The sequence below is a fragment of the Myodes glareolus genome, chromosome 13 (assembly GCF_982192425.1).
Source record: "Myodes glareolus chromosome 13, mMyoGla1.1, whole genome shotgun sequence".
Taxonomy (NCBI): Eukaryota; Metazoa; Chordata; class Mammalia; order Rodentia; family Cricetidae; genus Myodes; species Myodes glareolus.
Window position 1 is genome coordinate 76,196,330 of NC_142038.1, and position 22,738 is coordinate 76,219,067.

Sequence of the window (22,738 nt, forward strand, 5' to 3'; positions counted from 1 at the left end):
GAGAAGGAAGCTCCCTCCACCAGTACAGCCCAGACCACCGAAGAAGCACCATGTGAGCTGCCCAGCTAGAAAAGGTACTGAGCCATGTGGCTAACACAGATAAGGATAATGGGGTAACATAAGTTATAAAAGCTAATAAGTAGCCTGACCTAATGAGCCAATCAGTTTATAACCTAATGTAGACTTTGTGTGATGGTCTTTGGGATTTGCCAGCTGTGAGGTACTGGGCAGGACAGATACCCCAACAAGCCGGCCCTCATGTTACAAGATTGTGTGAGCTCTTTGGGGTCAGAAGTACCAAAGCACAGCACTGTCTGTCAGCCCAGAATAGCCTTCTCTCACTGCATCCCAGTGCAGCCAACAGACTGCTTCCCCTCTCCACCCTCCTTGGTCTACAACAAGAATGGCCCTGATTCAATAACTGGCACACTTTGCTGTGGGTCAGGACTTCCACCCTGTCTCTTGGGAAAACCCTGCATGTCGTTCCCGCCACTGACTGAGCCCACACAATCCTTCCACTCTTCTGCCACCATGCTCGTCATCTGTCTGGATGAGTCTCTGGTTTCTGACTGCTGGCAGCCGGACAGAGACACTCAGCTTCATCAGGACACAGCCACATCTAGGGTATTTTCTTTAAAGACTTGCAAGTTTCTTGCAAGACTGATAAAGGAAAAAAGAAGAAATACTGAAGTGAACAAAATATAGATCCCAAAGTAATAATATAGATATAATATAGATAGCATATAGTTAAATACACATATACTATACACATATAGATATAGTAGATTAGAAAATAATCATAAGATCATTAGTGGCTATACCCTAATACATTTTATTGGCAACATGAAATGGATAACTTTCTAGGAAAGAAATATAAAATCAGTACAAGTAAAAATTTCAATAAGTTGATGAACATTGAAGAGATTTAAAAGATAATCATAAAAACTCTAACTAAAAAGACTTGAATTTGGTTGATTTAGTCTACCAAATTTCAAAAGAATATTTTCATAACTAATTCTTATTCAAGTTTTCCCTGATAATAGAAAAGAGGAGGGTCATATTATAATCCCAGCACTGAAGGGACCAGGTTGGATGATTATGAATTCAAGGCCAGTTTGAGCTGTGTAGGAGAGCTTGAAAAACAAAGTCACTGAGTTCATTTTATGAGACCTGTGTAATCTTGATGCTGAAATCAGATAAGGACATGATAAGAAAAGAAAATTACAGGCCACTTTTAGTCATGGATGTAGATGTAAAAATTTCAAAACAATAACGGCATCCTGATCAAATAAGATTTATCTCAGAGAGCAAGACTGGTTCAATATGTGATTATTACACCAATTAATTCAACTCACTATTAGAAAAGGAGGTTACATCAATCACCTCAAATGATGAAGAAATTTTGAGCAAAGAAGTGATGGAAATATTCTAACTTTGCTAAGGTAACACGCCAGAGCCTCTAAAGCCATTCCACCTAGAAGAGAAGCTTTGAGTAGCATGGTAGCTCACACCTATATCCCTGAGGAAGGCAAAGGCCAGAGGATCATGTGCAGAGCTATATGTGTCAGAAATACAAGGGTAGGAGGGGAGAACGGACTCCATAGAGCTCTCCCCTGATCTTCATATACACACTGTGATGCAGGTGCCTCCACATACACACCATGCATATGCAAAAATAAAAAGAAGAAAGGTAAGAGTTAAAGATAAAAAATTGTATTATTGCAGACCATGTGATCATCTTTGTAGAAAAAGCTGCACAGTCAAGTAAACCACTAAAAATAAACAAAAAAAAACAAGAAACTACTCAGTGAAGTCACAGAATAAAAGAACAACTTATAAAATTAATATAATTTTTCCATAGGAGGAATGAAGAAATAGGTCCTTGAGCTAAGTCTTAAGATATGTTTTTATAAGCCCCACCAACCAAGAATGGTTTTGACCTTCATTAAAGGGTTGATTGAGAAGGAGGACTTACAGAAGAAGGAGGAAGATGAGAGACGAGGAAGAAAAAGAGTCAAGGAAGAAGGGAGGAGAGAGGTAGGATAGGAAAAGGAGGAACAGAAGAAGGAGGGAGTAGAAAGTAGAGAAGTCCAGTGGCTGCAAACTCAGTGTGGCCTGTCATAAGAGCAAGTGTGACTGTCTCTGCGCCCAGAGCAACCACAGTCATTTTGAAAACCAGGGTACTCCTCACAATAGCAACAAAAATATAGAATGTTTAAGAAGTAGCTACATGAAGAATCTGTTAATTCAAAGAATTTCCAAAGTGAAGTTCAAGTTCAATAACTCTTTCCAATGAGTCTGACAAGGTCGTTCTAAGATTTATATGCAAACAGGAACAATAAATGGACTTTATAATACCCAAGAAGGGAGACTCACCTTAGTAACAATAAAATGCCATGGTAGTATATTCATGAACAGGCAGACTGACAAGGGGAACAGAAAGGGACTTCAGAGCTACACCTCTGCAAATGCTAAGGTGTTGATATAGAAACAGAACCAAACGGAGTTTCTTAAAACGGACTTAAAAAAAAAACCAAACTCAACTTAATTACATTGAAATTAGCAATTTCTGTTTATCAAAGGATTAATTTAAACCAAGTTTTAAAAAAAAGCAGAAGCTGGGAGAAGACGCGAAGAGATACTTATCTGTATCTGTAAAAACAATACTAGAAGTGAGGATGGGGTGAATAAGGAGAAGAAAACGAAAGAGGAAAGTCCACCAGCACTCTGGTGGAGGACATGACAGGACCAAGCACGAACCCCTCTGCTGTGGAGTTCACATGGGAAACATCGTCTCTTCAAAGCACGAATAGTACAAAGTTTCCCACTCATGTGGAAATCATGATAATTTTATGTACACATGTAACCTGCATAAATCCATATGCATGTCTAGAGTCTGCAATGCCCAGAAGAGGGTATAAGGTCCCCAGAAGCGTGAGCCACCGTTCCGGAGCTGAGGCCTCTGGTAGAGCTCTTAACCAATGAGCCATCACTCCAGCTCCCAAGACTTTTTGTATTGTTGTTTTTTGAAATAGGATCTCATGAACTTCTGATCTTCTTGACTCTACCTCCTGAATGCTGGTGTCAGCACACCTGGCTGGTGTGGCTCCAATCCGAAGCTCTGAGTGCGTGCCTAGAAAGCTCTCTCCACCGTGCCACAATCCAAGGCCCTCATCTAATTTTTGGTTTGTAGCTTATATGGACATTTAGTCTTATATGGAAAGTTTTGGTTTTGCTTGTTTGTTTTTAGTGTTCTTTTCATATATAAAAAGAGTAGACAAGTTGAGTAAGGCATTTCTGGAACTTTGATACTTAGACTCTAACACTTGTGGAATACTTCCTAATGTGACACTTCAGTGCACATGGTGGTCTTATCAAAATGTTCTCAAAAATGTTTGTGATGTGGCATTGGAGGTGGCTGGGTGGTTAAGAACATGTATTGCTCTTCCACAGGTTCCCAGCATCCGCATCCAGTGGTTCACAAGCACCTGGAACTCCAGCTCCAGGGCATCTGATGCCCTCCCTCTTCTGGACTCTTTTGGCACTTACACTCACATGCCATAACACACAGAGACAAACATGAAGACTAAAATCTAGAAATGAGATAGATAGATAGATAGATAGATAGATAGATAGATAGATAGATAGATAGATAGACAGATAGATGATAGATAGATAGATAGATAGATAGATAGATAGATAGATAGATAGATAGATAGATAGATATTTCTCTCCTAGCCAATAATTGTGTTGCCCATGCTGGTCTTAAACTCCTAAGTTTGTGTGGTGCTCAGCCTGAAGGTTCAAGTTCTGTTGACAGACGTGACAGCAAGCACTTCTTTAACCACTGAACCATCTTGCTGACTCAATTTTAATGTGTTTTAATGACTGGATTATGACAAATACCTCAGCTTCCCTGGCTTCAAGGACACAGCTTGGAAGCAGTCTTGTCTTCCTAAGCACTTTCTGGCCAATGTGGGGCCCCAGTTCCCCACAACAACAGCAGCTCTCTCAAAAGCACATCCACAGTTAGCTTCCTCCTCTTCTCCACTGTCTTACCAATGCTCTCAGAATCCTTGCCCTGGTGAACTATCTGTACTTCCATCCTAGTGTCTGATTCTGGGGAGAACCACTTGGGTGCAAGTTTATTTCATCCAAGGACCAGGTAGCATTTAATCACCTGTTCCTTCCCCTGTATGAAGCTCTTCCCTGGGGTCTGACCCTGAATGTTGCTCTCTGTCAATTTTCTTATTGAAAGCTCTCAGGCTGGCCCTCCCCTCCCCCTTTCCTGCTGTCACAGTGGTTCCTCTTCCCTTCTGGGCCTGCCCAAGTGGAGAAGAGGTGTGTTAACATATTAAAGGAAAGCCATTAAGTGCAACTGAGTATTATTGAATGGACAAGTAATTTGATTTCCTAAAATTTAAATTTGATGATCAAGGACTCAGATATGGTCAAGATGCCTCACCATACTGGTAGAGACTGGGTAGCCCACTGTAATGCAGATTTCTCTACTTAGTTATCAGAAGGTAGAAAATCGCTGTCAAGCCATTGAGCCTTTTGAACTGAAAACTGGGAGAAAATCTTGTAACACTACAAGGCTTCTTGTCCTGTTTTCTGCAACTGTGCCTTGGTCTAACAACAGAAACTATGTTAAATAGCCACTTTGCCATGTGGAAGACGCAGGCCAGCACAGGCCTCAAGAGAAAGCAAACACATGGCTGCTTACAGGATACAAAGGTCCTCCACTCAGGGCCTTTTGTCATGACCCTGTTAGCTTTGCTGCAGTTCTAATTGTATATATACAAAGACAGTTTCATAAAGGAAACATTTTTTCTAATAGAAAAGGGAATATATCAAACATGCTTAGTTACAAGACTTTTATTAAAATTAAAGATGAAAGCAAATGTGTTTTGTTCTAATGATTCAATTACATAAAAGGACACAAAATTAAAAGCACACAATGGCGTACTGCTGCACCTATGCCAGGGGCAGGGTTGGCGCTGAATTATTAAACAAGTGATTGTGATCACTCATGATGTTAAAGATAGGGCTGTCCTGTTGTGAGACCAAAGGCCTAAGGCGCTATCCTCAGAGCTGCAGGCCGACCTAGCCTATGCAGCACCATAAACAGACTGGTCACACTGTCTGCATGCGTCATAGTTAACAAAATGTGTTTATTCCAAAATTTTCTGTTTAAAGCAAAATGAAAACAGACACCTTTGCATTTTATCCCATCAGGGAATAGAGTTTCAGTGAACGTGTGGAGCTTTGGTGACATCTTTATCAGCCCTCATAAACCTTGATTGAATACACAGTGATAAGACCTGTTTAAACTATCCTCTTCCGGATAGCAGCCTTGGAGGCAGTGGCAGTCCTAGCAACAGCAGCGGGGAAAAGAGGCCTCTTCAAACCATGAAGTGCAGGCCTGTTAAACTCCCTGCAAGTGCTGTACTGGGGGGTGAGGATGGGGACCTGATTCCTAGGGGCATCTGGTAATACTCCAGGGCCTGTGGGAGTACCTGGAGTGAGGAAGTGGCTGGAGGAACTCAGAGACCTTTAGCTTTGATATCTGCACGCGCAGAGAACTCGAGAGGGGTCCTTGTAAAAGATGTGGGCATGGTGGACTCTGGTTTTCTTTCTACCAGCATCATAATGAGAGGTACAGGCATCTTGGGGGAGGGAGGTGTGGGTTTCTCCATTAGGCTTGAGTCCGGTCCATCTGTAGGCTTTACGTTTTGCTTTAGTGCACTGTTTCATCCTGGTTCGCTGCTTCATCCTGGTTCGCAGCTTCAGATCCGTGTGCTAGCCTGCCTGGCTGACCTAGAGCCCACAGAGCTGTTCCTCACAGGCTGCTGACGAAGATCAAGGCTCCTGGTTCTAGTCCTGGCTACTGTCCCCTTCAGTTTAAAAAGGAGATAAATGGATTTAATGGGCCTTCCAAGTCTTAAAAATGGCTTGGGGTTTGTTTTGTTCATTCAAAGAAGTTGTTTTGTTTGTTTTGGGAATTGTCTTAGGGTTTCTATCACTGTGAAGAGACACCATAACCATAGCAACTCTTAAAAAGAAAAGCATTTAATTGTGACTTGCTTATAGTTTCAGAGGTTTAGTCCATTATCATCATGGTGGGACGTGCTGGTGTGCAGGTAGATGTGGTACTAGACAAGGAACTGCTATAGATTGATATGCAGGTGGGAAGTAGGCTGAACACTCTGAGTAGCATGAGAAAAGGAGACCTCAGAGCCCAGCCCACAGTCACACTCTTCCTCCAACAAGCTCACATCTTCTAATGGTGCCACTCCCTTTGGGGGCCGTTTTCTTTCAAACCTCCACAGAAATGATTTATTTTTTTTATTTCTGTTTATTCATTATTTGTGTGTATGTATGATGATAATGTGTATGAAGAACATGTGAGTATGGATGCAAATATGTGCCACTGTGTTAGGGCCCAGCCTTGACGAGGTTTACACATTCCAGGGTAGGATGTGTGGATCAGAAACGCCAAGTAAATGCTAAGTAGACTGAACAGAGATATGAAAGAAAAAGAGACACAGAATAGAGTTGGGAGGGCAATCCTGTGAAATACTGAATTCGTCAGCATTTATTTTTCATATGCTTATATACCCCAGTCCATAAAAAGAGGATGAAGGCAAAAGACTGCTTTAATATGACAAAAAGAGCAAATAAGGCAATTACCTCTTCAATACCTGAAGCATCAGGCAACTATACTAAGTATTCTGTTTAGGCAGGACATGCAGCGACCACACTTAAGGCCAAGTGTCCTGTAGGGAGACACTCCCTGGGTCAAACCTCCTTGAAGAAGCTAGAATATGCCTGAATTCTGACTTTTGTTCATGGTGCAATGGATTCACCTCTGTGGGTCATCTTAATACCCAAAACACCAAGTAATCACACCCTAGGTCAAGATATCTTGTTAGTGGCCACTCTAAATCAAACCTCTTGTCAATAGCCTTGAAGGAGCAAGAATAGGCCTGAACTCTCTGACCTCCAGTCAAGGTGGAACAGATCCACCTCTGTGGGCTCCTACATATTCCAGCCTTTTTAATTTATTTATAAAAGCCTGTGCTTCTGCTATAGGACAGACAACTGTGCCTGTCTTAGGCCATCTTCTTCCACATTCCAGACTTACCGCCATCAGTACATACATTCTGCCATGCATGTCCTGTCTTAGAATGACTGGAGAGAAAAAGATCTTACCTGTCATTGACTATCATTCTCTGTTAAAAAACAAAGAGGGGGTGGTTAAGGGAGGGTGTGCAGCTAGGCACTGTGTACCTCTGAGACAAATTTTCATCAAGAGAGTTCACAAACAACTAGCTAATCATAAGCAAGAAGATAATGTTTTGTGACACACATGCTCCTATGGCCATAACAGCTACTACTAGAGGAGTAGAGGATGACCAAGATGGGATGGTCTTTTTGAAATTTGCCTAGGATGTCCTTAATAATTTTAAGCTGCATCAAAATACAAGCTAGTCATTTTAAATGTACTAAATCTAAGAACAGCATCATGTCAAATTTTTCTAACCAATAATCTCTTTATAATAAATCAAAGTGTTGCAAACATTATCAGGTCAATACCATAATTCTAGTATGAAAATAATAAACGCATGATTGTCAATCTCATTTCTCTTTAATTCTTTCTAATCAAAAGACAAGAAAGGGTTTCTGTGATGGGTGATTTATGAGTCTTTTTCCACTCTTGTAGTTCAAATGCATTGCTGCTTCCAAATTTCAAAGATAAGTTCAAACTGTCCCAGTCTCTGAGCAGCAGCAAAAACTTTTATGCCATTTCTCCTCACTGAAGAGGGGCTTTAGTCACATAGTGCCTCCATAATAGTGTTCCATTGTTTTAACACATCTCTTTCACCCAGTGGAAAAATTTCTGAGGTCCCAGTTCTCAGGTCCTTTATTTCAACAGCAGATTGAACACCATACTGGCAAAGTTAACTTCTGTGCCCCAAGATATAGTGTAGATACACAACCAGACACTCAGTCTTCATTGTTGGTCTGGCTCCAAAGTAAAAAGTAAAAAGGTCTGGAAATTTGTGTAGCAGGTCTATCAGGAAGGCAGGGATCATCAACCATCACCACGATCTCCTTTCCTTCTCATACTGCAGCATGATGGCATCAGAGGGTCAGGAACACAGGCTCAGCAGTATCACTCCAACTCCTCTGGGAAGGCCTGAGTAGCTACTGAGTCATCAGGACTGGACAAGATGACACCAGATGCTCAGGAAGGCACCAAGCTTCATTCTCCTGTGAAAAAACACAAACATGCCCTTGGCCCCTATTAAAACAGGATTGGGTCCTTTCCATCATAGACTGAAGGTATAACTTTCCCCTTATTTGTTTTTTGAAGTTGTGTTTTTAAAGCACAGGCAACAGGAAGTAGACTGAACACTCTGAGTAGCATGAGAAAAGGAGACCTCAGAGCCCACCCCCACAGTGACACTCTTCCTCCAACAAGCCCACACCCACTCCAACAAGGCCACCTCTCCTAATAGAACCACTCCCTTTGGGGGCCGTTTTCTTTCAAATCTCCACAGGAGTGATTTTTTTTATTTCTGTTTACTCATTATTTGTGTGTGTATGATGATAATGTCTGTCTGAAGAATGTGTGAATGCGGATGCAAATGTGTGCCCCAGAGTGTCCAGAGGACTGCTCCAAGGAGCCCTTTCTCTCCTTTCATCTTGAGTTCTAGGGATGGAATGCAGGGCACAAGATTTCCAGCTCATTTGCTCCACTGAGCTATCTTGCCAGCCCTGATTTTTATTTTGTTTTTGTTCTTTGGGGTCTTGTTTTTATTTATTTGGTTTGGCTTGGTTTTTTGTTGCTTTTCTTTGGATTTTTTGAGTCAGGCACTTGCTATGTATCCTTGACAAGGCTGGTGCTATGTAGTTCAGACTGGCCTTAAACTTGCAGCAAGCCTGTCTGAGTCCCTGAGTCCTGGAGTCACATTTGGCTATTACGTTTACGGTGCTTTAAAAAGTAATTTGTAAGATGACACATTAACTGACTTGGTTGCAATAACCAAGAAAACTACATTCATGTACATCAAAACACTCTGCCTAACACTTAAACTATGCCTAATATTTTAAATTTTTAATTAATTCAAATGACTTCATGGAAAAGCATTTTCTATATTCCCCAAAGGTCCTTGTGCCCCCTAATATTTTTAAATAAGATTTACTTTGCATGATGAGCTATCAGAACTAAAAATGTAACATGTCATTTCCTACATCAATAAAATAGAGGTTTTCACAGTCACCTCTGGCAAGCAAATGACAATAAAATTTTCCCACTTCTGCTCTCCCCCACTGGGCTTGCAGGGAGGGCAGAGTCTGAGCCCCAAAGTGGCCTCCTGCAGGGCATCCCCTCAAGCTTTGGCATGATAGTCAGAGATTTAGAGCTGGGGAGTTCTGTCCTGTGGGAAACACCTGGCTTCTGGGATATCCTATGTTGGAAGATAGTGAGAGATGGGGGAATGAAACCTGTACTCTCAGATGCATTTGCAAAGGAACTCGGCTCTTTCAGCCCAGGAGGAAAAGAGCAAAGAAAGTTCACCTCTGGGAAATGAGTCTGTTTCTCTTCTTTTTTCTTTTTACAATTTCTATTTTAGTGTGCCTGTGTGAATGTGTACAGTTGCTGATGGTTGTGATCCCCCAATGTGGGTGCTGGGGACTAAAACTGGATCTTCTGGAAGAACAGTAGAAGTCTTAACACTGAACCATCACTCCAGACCCTGGAATACTAATCTTTGGGATGGTGACTTCATATTTAAGTCCTATAAGTTGCTCTCTAACTTATACATGTGGTGCCTTCCGACATACATGCATGCATGCATACATTCATACATACATACACAATATACAGTAAATAATTGCAAAAGTTGTTTTTGATGTGTTTATATTTAGGGCTAAGGTTGTGGCCAGTTGGTAGACGGCTTGTTTAGCATGTATTAGGTGCTAGGCTCCACTCCTAACAAGTCCCAGAAACTTTTCTTGAAAAACTATGCTGGAGATGTATCACATGTGAAATGCTCCCCACACTTCACTCTACCCCCATATCTATGCACCACCATCATGTTCAATACTCTTCAACACTCTCTTTTGTGTTGGTTCATTCTACTTTTTAAGATGTGACTCAGCGGAGTACTGAATTAGCTCTAAGGCTGAGAATGTTCTTGAATTCCTGATTCTCCTGCTTCTATGTGCAAATGCTTGGATCACACCATCCACTATATCCAACTTTGCTTGTCTTCACCCTCCATAAAGAAGGTATTTTGTAACTCCAGCCTTTGGGAGATAAAGACAAGAGAATCCCTACAATTAAGAGAGGAGCGTGGACTGCACAGTATCCCAGGCCAATCAGAGCTACTAGTGAGACCCTCTGTCAAGGACGAAAGACAAAAGGAAATTTACATACACAAAACAACCTAGCGATTCTGGGCTAGGAGATGTGACAGCCTCGCACTCATCAATACCCTATGTGCTTTCAAATGTGAAATGAGCCCCTGAGTCCCATGGCTGTGGTGGGCTTTGGAAAGACTTGAGAAAAGGCCTTGAGTCCCGGTGCCTATGGCAGTCTGACCTGTGGTGATCTGAACGACAACTGTCCCTCATAGGCTCATGTACATGGTACCTTGGCTGGTGGTGCTGTTGGCAGGTGGAACTGTCAGGAGATGCAGGCTTTCTGAAGGAAGATATTCATTGGGAGTGGGCTTTGAAGGCTTATAACTTCACTCCACTTCCTGTTCTTTCTCTCTGTTCCTGTGTGTAATAAAAATGTGATAAATCAATTTCTGGTTCCTGCCACTGTGCCATTCCTTCCCTGCTATGATGGACTCCACCCCTACTGGAACCATAAGGTAACATAAATCTTTCCTTACTTAACTTGCTTTCATCAGAACATTTTACCATAGCAACCAAAAAGGAACACACCACCAAACCTGTAAGAATCTTAGAAAACTTCATGAATAGAGAAGAATCCTACAACTATTTCAATGGGGCTGGTCCGAGACCAAGTCCTCGCACAGCCTTAAACAATAAAAACACCCATGCGTCATCAAGAAAAAAACAAGGTCCCCTAGGGTGCTCCATTCCCTGTTTCCTGCTGTACTGAGAGCCTGCCTTCCTCCACATCAGCTCACACCACATAACACGCAAACTTCATCATCCAAACACAGTGCACGACATAATCACAGCCCATGTTCCACACAACTCAGCCTGTGTCTTTTCTTCATATTTGCCTCCTCTCTAGGGAAGTTCAGTATGCCTAAATCTGGGATATTGCCAGTTTGATTTATTGAGTGTCTACTGTAGCCAGCACCATGTTATCAATAGGGTTCCTCAAGGAGCTGGTAGTGACCCACAGAATGAGATTAGGCCCAGGCAGGGTGGTGCACACCTGCAATCCTAGAAGTGGGGAGGTAAAGGCAGGAAGATTGTGAGCTTGAGGCAAGTCTGGGATACAGAGCAAGTTTCAGACCAGCATGGGCTACATAGTTAGACTTTAATGAAAGAAAGGGGAAAGGGGAACAGAGGCCAGATAAAGTAAGAATGCTAGCTTCATTCTGAATGAATCACTTACATTCTCTGATCTTCAACTTTCCTAGGCCATCAAATGATAATAGTAAAATAACTAGCATAAGGTAACAGTGTATGAAAAGATTTAGTAAAGTGCTTGGAACACAGGACATGATGTGTTACTCCAATCAGTGAAAACTTCCCAGGTAGGCATGCTACACACACTTTGAATCCCAGCACTCAGGAAGCAGAGGCAGATAGAACTCTAAGATTGAGGCTGGCCTTTGTCTACAAAGTAAGTTCTAGGACAGTCAGGACTACACAGAGACTTGAAGACACCTGTCTTGAAAAACCAAAAAGAAAGGAAAGGAGGGAGGGGGAGGGAGGGAGGGAGGGAGGGAGGGAGGGAGGGAGGGAGGGAGGGAGGGAGGGAAGGAGGGAAAGAAAGAAGAAAGGAAGACAGAGAGAGAAGAAAGGAAGAAAGAAAGAAAGAAGGAAGGAAGGAAGGAAGGAAGAGAGAGAGAGAGAGAGAGAGAAAGAAAGAAAGAAAGAAAGAAAGAAAGAAAGAAAGAAAGAAAGAAAGAAAGAAAGAAAGAAAGAAGAAAAACCACCTCCCATTTCAGGCTGCGCCATGAGCAGTAGTCTGTCTTCCTATAGCTATAGAACTGAGTGAGGATGAGACAGCAAAATCTAGGTAGATGCCCCTCCAGCCAGAGGGAGGGCTTGGTTGTCTCTCACTGGCTGGAGAAACCACCACATCACATAATGTCACTTAACCTATTTAAGCTGACACTCACAGTAATAAACTGAGTTCCTGCTTTGACTTGATTCCCTATCACGTCTGATTGTCCTGCTTCATGGGGCTGTAGAATGGACTGATAGAGCACTCACCTTTCCCTGGGGAATAAGAAGGCTAAGAGCCTAGCAACTGTCGCCCAACGTGGGGTGACTGATCCCAGGGCAAAGTGGTCATCAAGGTGAGTGGGACCCCACAATGGGTAACGTAACTTGACACAAAAATGACCCAGCACTTAAGGCACTGAGCTATCCAACTATTACAGCCCTTAAGGCATGTTTTTACCCAACTGCTCTGCCTCCCCCAATGGAAAGTAAGGAAAAGGTCAGAGACTGGGAGAGGTCTAAATAATCTGAAAATAACTAACTGGAGAGGAGGGTGAAGGAGAAGGAGATAGGTGAGGAGCAAGAAAAGGTCAAAGATCAGGAGAGGTCTGAAGAACAAAAGTAACCAATTAACCAAAATGATTTCAAACTAAAATCAGTCAGAAGAGATGAAGAAGGATACTTTATACTCACAACAGGAACAATTCATCAAAATGAAGTCTCAATCCTAAATATCTATGCCCCTAATATAAAAGCATCCACATCTGTAAAAGAAACATTACTAGAACTCAAATCACACATCAAACCACACACACTAATAGTAGAAGATTTCAACACTCCTCTCTCACCAGTAGACAGGTCAATCAGACAGAAACTTAACAGAGAAATAAGAGAATTAATAGAGGTAATGAATCAAATGAACTTAACAGACATCTACAGAACATTCCACCCAAATAGGAAAGAATATACCTTCTTCTTAGCATCTCATGGAACCTTCTCGAAAATTGATCACAAAGCAAACTTCCACAAATACAAAAAAATATTAGAAACCACCTGTGCCTTATTGGATCACCATGGATTAAAGTTAGAATTTAACAATAATTCTACCCCCAGAAAGCCTACAAACTCATGGGAACTGAACAGTCAACTTCTGAACCACCCCTGGGTCAAGGAAGAAATAAAGAAAAAAATTAAAGTCTTCTTTGAATTCTATGAAAATGAAGACGCAACATACTCAAACCTATGGGGCACTATGAAAGCAGCACTAAGTGCCCACATAAAGAATACAAAGAAAGCTCACATTGGAAACTTAAAAGCACACCTGAAAGCTCTAGAAAAAAAAAAAAGAAGCAGACTCACCCAGGAGGAGTAGAAGACTGAAAATAATCAAAATGAGGGCTAAAATCAACAAAATAGAAACACAGAAACAATCCAAAGAATCAATGAAACAAAGAGCTGGTCCTAGGAAAAATCAACAATAGTGACAAACCCCTATCTAAACTAATTAAAAGGCAGAGAGAGAATACGCAAATTAATAAGATCAGAAATGAAAAGGGGGACATAACAGCAGACACTGAGGAAATTCAGAGAATCATTAGGTCTTACTACAAAAGCCTGTATGCCAGAAAATTGGAAAATGTAAAAGAAAATGGACATTTTTTAGATAAGTACCAGATACCAAAATTAAATCAAGACCAGGTGAATAATTTAAATAGACGTATAAGTCACGAGGAAATAGAAGCTGCCATCAAAAACCTCCCAACCAAAAAAAGCCCAGAACCAGATGGCTTTAATACAGAATTCGACCAGAACTTCCAAGAAGAGCTAATAGCTATACTCCTTAATGTGTTCTACATAATAGAAACAGAAGAGTCATTGCCAAACTCTTTTTATGAAGCTACAGTCACCCTGATACCAAACCACACAAAGACTCAACCAAGAAAGAGAATTACAGACCAATCTCGCTCATGAACATCAATGCAAACCAAATCCAAGAACACATAAAAAAAGTTATCCATTATGATCAAGTAGGCTTAATCCCAGAGATGCAGGGTTGGTTCAACATACGAAAATCTATCAATGTAATCCATCAAATAAATAAACTGAAAGAAAAAACCATATAATCATTTAATTAGATGCTGAAAAGCATTTGACAAAATTCAACACCCCTTTATGATAAAGGTCTTGGAGCAATTAGGGATACAAGTATCATACCTAAATATAATAAAAGCAATATACCACAAGCCGACAGCTAACATCAAATTAAATGGGGAGAAATTAAAAGCCATTCCACTAAAATCAGGAACAAGACAAGGATGTCCACTCTCCACATATATCGCCAATATAGTGCTTGAAGCTCTAGTAATAGCAATAAGACAACATAAGGAGATCAAGGGGATTCGAATCAGAAAGGAAGAAGTCAAACTTTCATTATTTGCAGATAATATGATACTGTACATTAGTGACCCCAAAAACTCTACCAGAGGACACCTACAACTGATCCTACAACATCACCTACAACATCACCTTCAGTGATGTGACAGGATACAAGATCAACTCAAAAAAATCAGTAGCCCTCCGATACACAAAGGATAAAGAAGCAGAGAGAGAAATCAGAGAAACATCACCTTTCACGATAGCCACAAATAGCATAAAGTATCTTGGGGTAACTCTAACCAAGGAAGTGAAAGATCTATTTGACAAGAACTTTAAGTCTTTGAAGAAAGAAATTAAAGAGGAAACCAGAAAATGGAAGGATCTCCCATGCTCTTGGATTGGTAGGATCAACATAGTAAAAATGGCAATTCTACCAAAGACAATCTATAGATTCAATGCAATTTCCATCAAAATCCCAACAAAATTCTTCACAGACCTTGAGAGAATAATGATCAACTTTATATGGAAAAATAAAAAACCCAGGATAGCCAAAACAATCCTATACAATAAAGGAACTTATGGAGGCATTACTATCCCTGACATCAAACTCTATTACAAAGCCACAGCAATGAAAACAGCTTGGTATTGGCATAAAAACAGAGACGTTGTTCAATGAAATAGAATTGAAGACCTGGATATTAACCCACATACCTATGAACACCTGATTTTTGACAAAGAAGCTAAAAGTATACAATGGAAGAAAGAAAGCATCTTTAATAAATGGTGCTGGCATAACTGGATGTCAACCTGTAGAAGAATGAAAATAGATTCATATCTATCACCATGCACAAAACTCAAGTCCAAATGGATTAAAGACCTTAATATAAATCCGACCATGCCCAGGAGACCACTTCCTACATATAACCCCAGTAGCACAGACAATAAGAACAACAATGAATAAATGGGACCTCCTGGAACTGAGAAGTTTCTGTAAAGCAAAGGACACAGTCATTAAGACAAAAAGGCATCCTACTGAATGGGAGAAGATCTTCACCAGCCCCACATCAGACAAAGATATGATCTCCAAAATATATAAAGAACTCAAGAAACTAGACATTAAAATTCTAAAAATCCCAATTAAAAAATGGGGGTACTGAACTGAACAGAGAATTCTCAACAGAAGAATTTCAAATGACCAAAAGATACTTAAGGACATATTCAACTTCCTTAGCTATCAGGGAAATACAAATCAAAACAACTTTGAGATACCATCTTATACCTGTCAGAATGGCTAAAATCAAAAACACCAATGATAACCTATGCTGGAGAGGATGTGGAGTAAGGAGAACACTTATCCATTGCTGGTGGGAATGTAAACTTGTGCAACCACTATGAAAATCAGTGTAGCGGTTTCTCTGGAAATTAGGAATCAACCTACCTCAGGACCCAGCAATACCACTCTTGGGAATATACCCAAGAGATGCCCAATCATACTACAAAAGCATTTGTTCAACTATGTTCATAGTAGCATTATTTGTAATATCCAGAACCTGGAAACAACCTAGATGCCCCTCAATGGAAGAATGGATAAAGAAAGTGTGGAATATATACTCATTAGAGTACTACTCAGCAGTAAAAAAAACAACGACGTCTTGAATTTTGTATGCAAATGAATGGAAATAGAAAGCACTATCCTGAGTGAGATAACCCAGACCCAAAAAGATGAATATGGTATGTACTCACTCATTTGTGGACTCTAGCCATAAACCAAGGTCATTAAGTCCATACATAGTTCACAAGCCCAGAGAAGCCAAATAACAAGGTGAACCCTAGGAAAAACATATATAGATCCTCCTGGACATTGGAAGCAGACAAGATCACTGGGTAAAAGTTGGGAGCATGGGTGTAGGGGTGGGGAGAAAAGGGAGAGGGGGAGAGAGAAGGGAAGGTTTGGGGAGAGCTTGAGGGAGTGGAATGGTTGAAATGGAGGAAGGATGGATATGGGAGCAGGTTAGAAGGTATGTTATTTAAGGGAGGCATTGTGGGGTTGGCAAGAGGCTTGACTCTAGAGGGGTTCCCAGGTGTCCACGGGGATGTGTCCCTAGCTAGGTTCTTGTGCTGCAGAGCAGAGGGTGCCTGAACTGGCCTTCTCCCATAGTCACACTGATGAATATCTTAAATATCACCTTAGAACCTTCATCAGATGACAGATGGAGATAGAGACAGAAACCCACATGGGAGCACTGGACTGAGCTCCCAAGGTCCAGTTGAAGAGCAGAAGAAGAGAGAATATGAGCAAGGAACTCAGGACCATGAGGAGTTGGTTCACCCACTGAGACTGTGTGCCTGAGCTAATGGGAGCTCACCAAATCCTACTAGACTGGGACTGAACAAGCATGGGATTAAACTGGACCCTCACAGTTGGGGCAGACTGAGAAGCCAATGACAATGGCACTGGGATTTGTCTCTACTACATGTACTAGCTTTTTGGGATCCTAGTCTGCTTGAATGCATACCTTCTTAAGCCTGGATAGAGGGGGGAGGGCCTTGGACTTCCCACAGGGCAGTTTACCCTGCCCTCTTTTAAGATTTGAAGGGGAGGGTGAATGGTGAGTGAGGGAGCAGGAGGGAAGTGGGAGGAGGGGAGGAAGTGGAAATTTTGAATGGCAATATTTATAAAGTTATTTTAAAAATTATTAGAGAAAAACATTTTTAAAAAAGAATCTGAAAATAACCAACTGGAGAGGAGGGTGAGAGAGAAGGAGATAGGTGAGGAACAGGACAAAGTCGAAGTTTAGGAGAGGTCTGAAGAAGCCAAATGTAACCAATTAACCAAAAGAATGGGAGAAAAGGAGACAGACGAGGGACAAGATCAAAAATGGGCACAATTTACTGAAGAGCAGCCCCAGGGGGAAGGAACAGGCAATGTAGATACTGTCTGTGATGAGGAGTGGTCGCCTTCTTATGCCCCCAGCTTCCCTGGAAAGGATAAAATGGGAGAGCGGAAGGGAACAAATAAGCGACTCCATCCTTATCAAGAGGAAATGAATATACACTCGGGTGGGGCCCGACAGAGACAAAGGAAAGTTCAGGCCTCTGAGCCTCCCGGGGTTGTCTGCAATCCTCCTGGACAAGATGTGTTAGGACAAATGGATGCTGTTATTACCACTGACCACCTAGCTTTTAATGATGATGAAACTGAGCAAGGTGTCATCAGGCAGACCCCCAATACCTGGATTCACCCCCAAAAGTAGAGGCTATTGCCCCCAGGGTGGGTACTTGGTAAGCCAGTATGGGTGGAGCAGTGGCCATTACCTGAACTTAAGATGCTCAAAGAAATCACCAGAAATCTGCTTAAAGAAGGACAGATAAGGCTCTCGATGAGCCCCTGGAACAGCCCTGTGTTTGTGATACATAAGCCTATGGGACCTGGAGAACGTCACATGACATATGAGCAATCAATGCCCACATGGAGCTAGCAGGGGCCCCTTTACGGGGCTTTCCTGGGGTCCCAGCAACCCCCTTCCAGTTTCACCACACTGTAATTGATCTAAAGGACTGTTTCTTCTCAATTCCTCCTCATGAGGGGGATTGTGAAAAGTTTGTCTTTTCGATTCCTATAGTTAACTCCTCTTGAACTGATAAGAGACATGAATGGACTATTCTCCCACAGGGGATGGCCAATAGTCTGGCTTTTTGCCAACAATATTTGTATAGTATCCTCTCTCCTTATTTTGACAAAGATAATACCCTTCTACATGTTTATATGGATGATTTAATAATTGGGCACTTGGAGGAATCAGGGCTAACTCCCTGAGTAACCACTATTGTTGATATCCTCCAACAACATGTATTTAAAATAGCCCCAAACAAAATACAAAGGGTACCCCCAGTTCATATATGGAAATATTAACATTCACTCAAGCCAAAGTGAATGGACCCCAATCAATCCTGCCTGAGCCGCTCACTTTATTGGGGTTACAGAAGATACTGGGAGAAATGAACTGGGTAAGGCCCAGTTGCCTGTGGATATTGGGAGACTAGATGTGTTATATGATCTCCTAAGGGGGGGAGCAACTTTATGAGATCATTTCCTTACCCCCTGAGGGTCATCAGACACTCCCTGAATTTGTCAACAAGCTCCATTAGGCTTCTTTGGAGAGATATAATCCTAACATTCCAACCCAAGGCTGAATATTACTAGGGAAAAAGACCATGCTGACTGCCATGTTCAGCAGTCACAGCCACTAGAATGGGTACACACCACCCTGGGGGCACTCCCAGAGTGTACTCTTTAGAAGATCAAATAGCTGATATGATAATAAAAATCAGGGACACATTCCTCCAACATTATGGAAAAGATCCTTCTAAATTATTAATTCCATTCAAAATTAAGGATTTAGAATGGGTGGCCAGACATTGTTCTTGATTGCACCTCATCCTGGAGAAATTTCTAGGGACCCTGGACACCCCTTTTAGGGAGTCCCGGTTAGCAAAGCTATATCAAGAACTACACTGGAGAGTCCCCTTAGTCTTGTCTTCTAGGCCCCTGCCCCAAGCATTCACTGGTAGCACAGATGGCAGGAAGATTGGGGCTGCCTTTGTAGTTTTCCCTGTAGGGGGGAATCAAGACAAAATTCTCCCTGTGTGGTATCTGCTCAATATAATGAAATGATGGCTTTATATACTGCCCTACAAGAGGTCCCAGAACCCTGCAACCTCTATTCAAACAACTCTTATGTGGTGAACCTACTGCCACACTTACCCTATGTCTATATCAGATTGGATGCTAATCCTATTTCTGCCCTGATGATACAGTTCTGATTGCTCTTAGAAGGTAGGAATAAAAACATATATATTCAACATCTCAGAGGACACCAAAACCTCCTGGCCTCATTTCCCAAGGGAATGCTGCTGCAGATGCTGTAGCTTCAAGGACCTGTCTCATAGAGGTCTCAACTCTACCCACACAAAATGCTACCCAATTGCATGACTTAACTCATGATAACTGGAGAGGACTCAAATACCTATACCTTCAGCTCCCCACAACAGAATTAAAGAGAATTGTTCATACATGTAAGACTTGCAACAGTTTTTCCATACCCCCCCCTTTACAAAGGCCAGGAGTGAACCCAAGAGGGTTAAGATCCAATATCATCTGGCAAACAGATGCAACACATTACCCTCCATTCGGCAAATTAAAGTATATGTTGGAGACCATAGACACGTACTCTAAGGCATGCGGGGCTACCACCCACTTAGGAGAAAAAGCAACCCATGCCAAAAGCCACTTCTTACAATGTTTTGCTATGTTAAGACCACCACAATAGGTCAAGATTGACAATGGCCTCTGTTTTATATGTAAAACATTAAAATAATTCTTCCAGAGATGGAATTTATCCCATACCACCAGGATCCCATACAACCCTCAGTGTTAAACGATTGTTGAAAGGCATCACCAATATCTCAAAGAGGTCCTTATAAAACAAAAAGGGAAGAAATCCACCCCCATCTACAACTGCAAAAGACATTATTAACCATCAATATTTTAAATTTTCAAGAATCAGGTAAACAAAATAGATTCCAGAAACATTGGAGATCCCTACCAACGAGGCCCTGCTTAAAAGTTAGGTGGAAGGATCCTCTCACTAACCAATGGAGGGGCCCAAATCTCTTATTGACACAGGGCCAAGGATATGGATGTGTCTTCCCAAACAGAGGGGAAACGCCTATATGGCTACCTGCTCATAACTTAAAATTTCTCTTCTCCCCTCAGGACAATGAGGAAAACTAAGCTTGGTGTGGGAGGTCCTTCTGTTTATGTATTGCTTTTATTGGTTAATGAATAAAGAACTGCTTTGAGCCCATGATAGGTTAGAACAGAGCTAGGTGGGTAAAACTAAACTGAATGCTGGGAGGAAGAAGGCAGAGTTAGGTAGAAGCCATGGAGCCTCCAGAGGCAGACACTGGGAACTTTAGCCAGTAAGCCATAGTCTTGTGGTGATATACAGATTATTAGAAATGGGTTAAACTAAGATGTAAGAGTTAGCCAATAAGAAGTTATAGCTAATGAGCCAAGCAATGATTTAATTAGTACTGTTTCTGTGTGATTATTTTGGGGCTGAGCAGCTGGGAACCAACAAGTGGCTTCCTCCTACACAAGACAACCAATAAAGGAAGAAAGAGATTATGGTGGGCAACCCTTAAATTCAAACACAAGAAAAGAAAAATAACCACTGCCCAAGGAAGACTGACCCTTGAAGAAAGTGTTGCCTGTTTATCTATTTCAGATGACGCTCCCGGTGGTAATAATGTTAACTTTTCTCACAGGGATTAAGGTCCAGGCAACAAGCCCCCATCAACCACAGAAGGTGGATCCTGTTGAGTGCTGGTATTGGAGGGATCCTAAACTGGACTTCTCAGATGATGACACCCTGGATGTGGTAGCCTGAGCTGATGTTTGACCTCTTGGCGCATGGGAGCTGAGAAGTGGGAGACTGGATTCCAGGGATCAAAGGGAGACCTGAATGTGGAGGCTCTTGGGGGTGTACCCTATCCCAGGCATCTTACCCTAATGAACCTGGGTGTTCTCAAGTCCTTAGGAGACATGCCCTCCTACAAACACCCTTTATGTATGCCCAGGAAGCAACTGGATTGCCTCCACTAAAAGATACTGTGGGGGGGGGGGCGAGGGGGTGTTCCTGCTTACTGTTGTTCCTCCTGGGGATGTGAGCAGACTGGGCTGGACATAATTAGAAAAGCCAGAGACTGCATTACATTATTTACAAAAGTCTTTGGATTCCTTAGCAAGGGTAACCTTACAAAAGGTTTGGACTTGCTGTTTATGGAACAGGGAGAAATTTGCAGGGCACTTGGAGAAGAATGTTGCTGCTATGTGGACCATCCCGGGATAGTTACAAGAACCCTAGATGAGTTAAGAAAAGATATAGATTCATTTAAGTCAAGGATCCCCTATAAGACCTGGTTTAATTGGTCCCATGGCTTACCACACTCATCTCTTCCCTAATTGGGCCGATGGCTATTTGTTTATTGATCTGTCTTTTTGGCCCATGCATTCTCCAAAGGCTGAAACAATCATCCCAAAGACAGATACAACAGGTACAACTCATGGCCCTTCGAGTACATTATGATAGGCTCGATACATCTCATCCTACAGATGAACTCTCAATTTGAGATTACTCAGGCAAAAACTCTGGATGGGGGTGGCCCTGACCAGTACTTTCTCCCCGGTGGGCTAGTCTGGTTTGGTGACTGGAGTAGGGGGTGGGATATAAAACAAAAGGGGGAGATGTTGGACCAAAATTATCTCAGGGCCTGTACCTCAAGGCTGTAGGACAGAGAAAAGCCTGGCTCGAGTTTGAGGGAACCAAGTGAGGATGAGACAGCAAAATCTAGGTAGAGGCCCCTCCAGACAGAGGGAGAGCTTGGCTGTCTCTCATTGGCTGGAGGTACCCCCACATCATACGATGTCACTTAACCTATATAAACTGATGCTTACAGTAATAAACTGAGCTCCTGCTTTGACTTGACTCCCTATCACGTCTGATTGTCCTGTGTCGTGGGGCTGCAGAATGGACAGATAGCGCACTCACCTTTCCCTGGGAAAAAGGAGGCTAAGGAAGTCTAGCAAATGCTTGGTAATCTTGAGTACACTTTACACGCTAGAATTACAAATAGATTTTTTAAAAAGTGTTTGGGTTTAGTATTTGGGTGGTGGCAGCAGCTGTGGTGGTGGTGATGGTGATGGTAATTTGAGACTTTTGTTGTTATTGTTGTTGTTATCTTTTGCCCTTTGAGATAGCATCTCACTCCATAGCTTGAAGCAAGCCTGGCACTGAGAGAAATCCTCCCATTTCAGTCTTCCAAGTACAGGGATGGCAGACTTGAGCCACTGTCTCAGTTGAGACAGATTGTATTTGTTTGTTTGTTTTAGAACAGGGTCCCTTCCATGCTACCTAAATGAAGCTTTCTAGGGGTCAAGCACCAAGCATCAATTGAAGATGTGGTCTTAGTGGTAGTGAACAGCACATATCTGAGTAGCAAATCTTTAGCAGCCCTCAGTAACAAAGTGGCCACGCTTCTGCAATGTGTACTCCCTGTGTACCAAGCATTATACCAAGAGCCTCTGGGATGGTTAGGTCCCATGGTGGTAGAACTGGAAAGAGAGAGGACT

The 22,738-nt window shown here is 42.0% G+C and overlaps 2 long non-coding RNA genes across 2 annotated transcripts in view; both read right to left on the reverse strand.

The window, feature by feature from the left end:
* The window catches only part of LOC148120062 (uncharacterized), a 565,006-nt gene that overhangs the window by 539,096 nt on the left and 3,172 nt on the right, over window positions 1–22,738 (reverse strand). The gene's annotated exons all lie outside the window — the stretch shown is intronic.
* Window positions 7,633–10,894, reverse strand: LOC146891845 (uncharacterized). Its single transcript, XR_014996863.2, has 2 exons — window positions 10,664–10,894; window positions 7,633–8,277 (listed from the first exon to the last, which is right to left on the reverse strand). It is a non-coding gene; the product is annotated as an uncharacterized LOC146891845 (long non-coding RNA).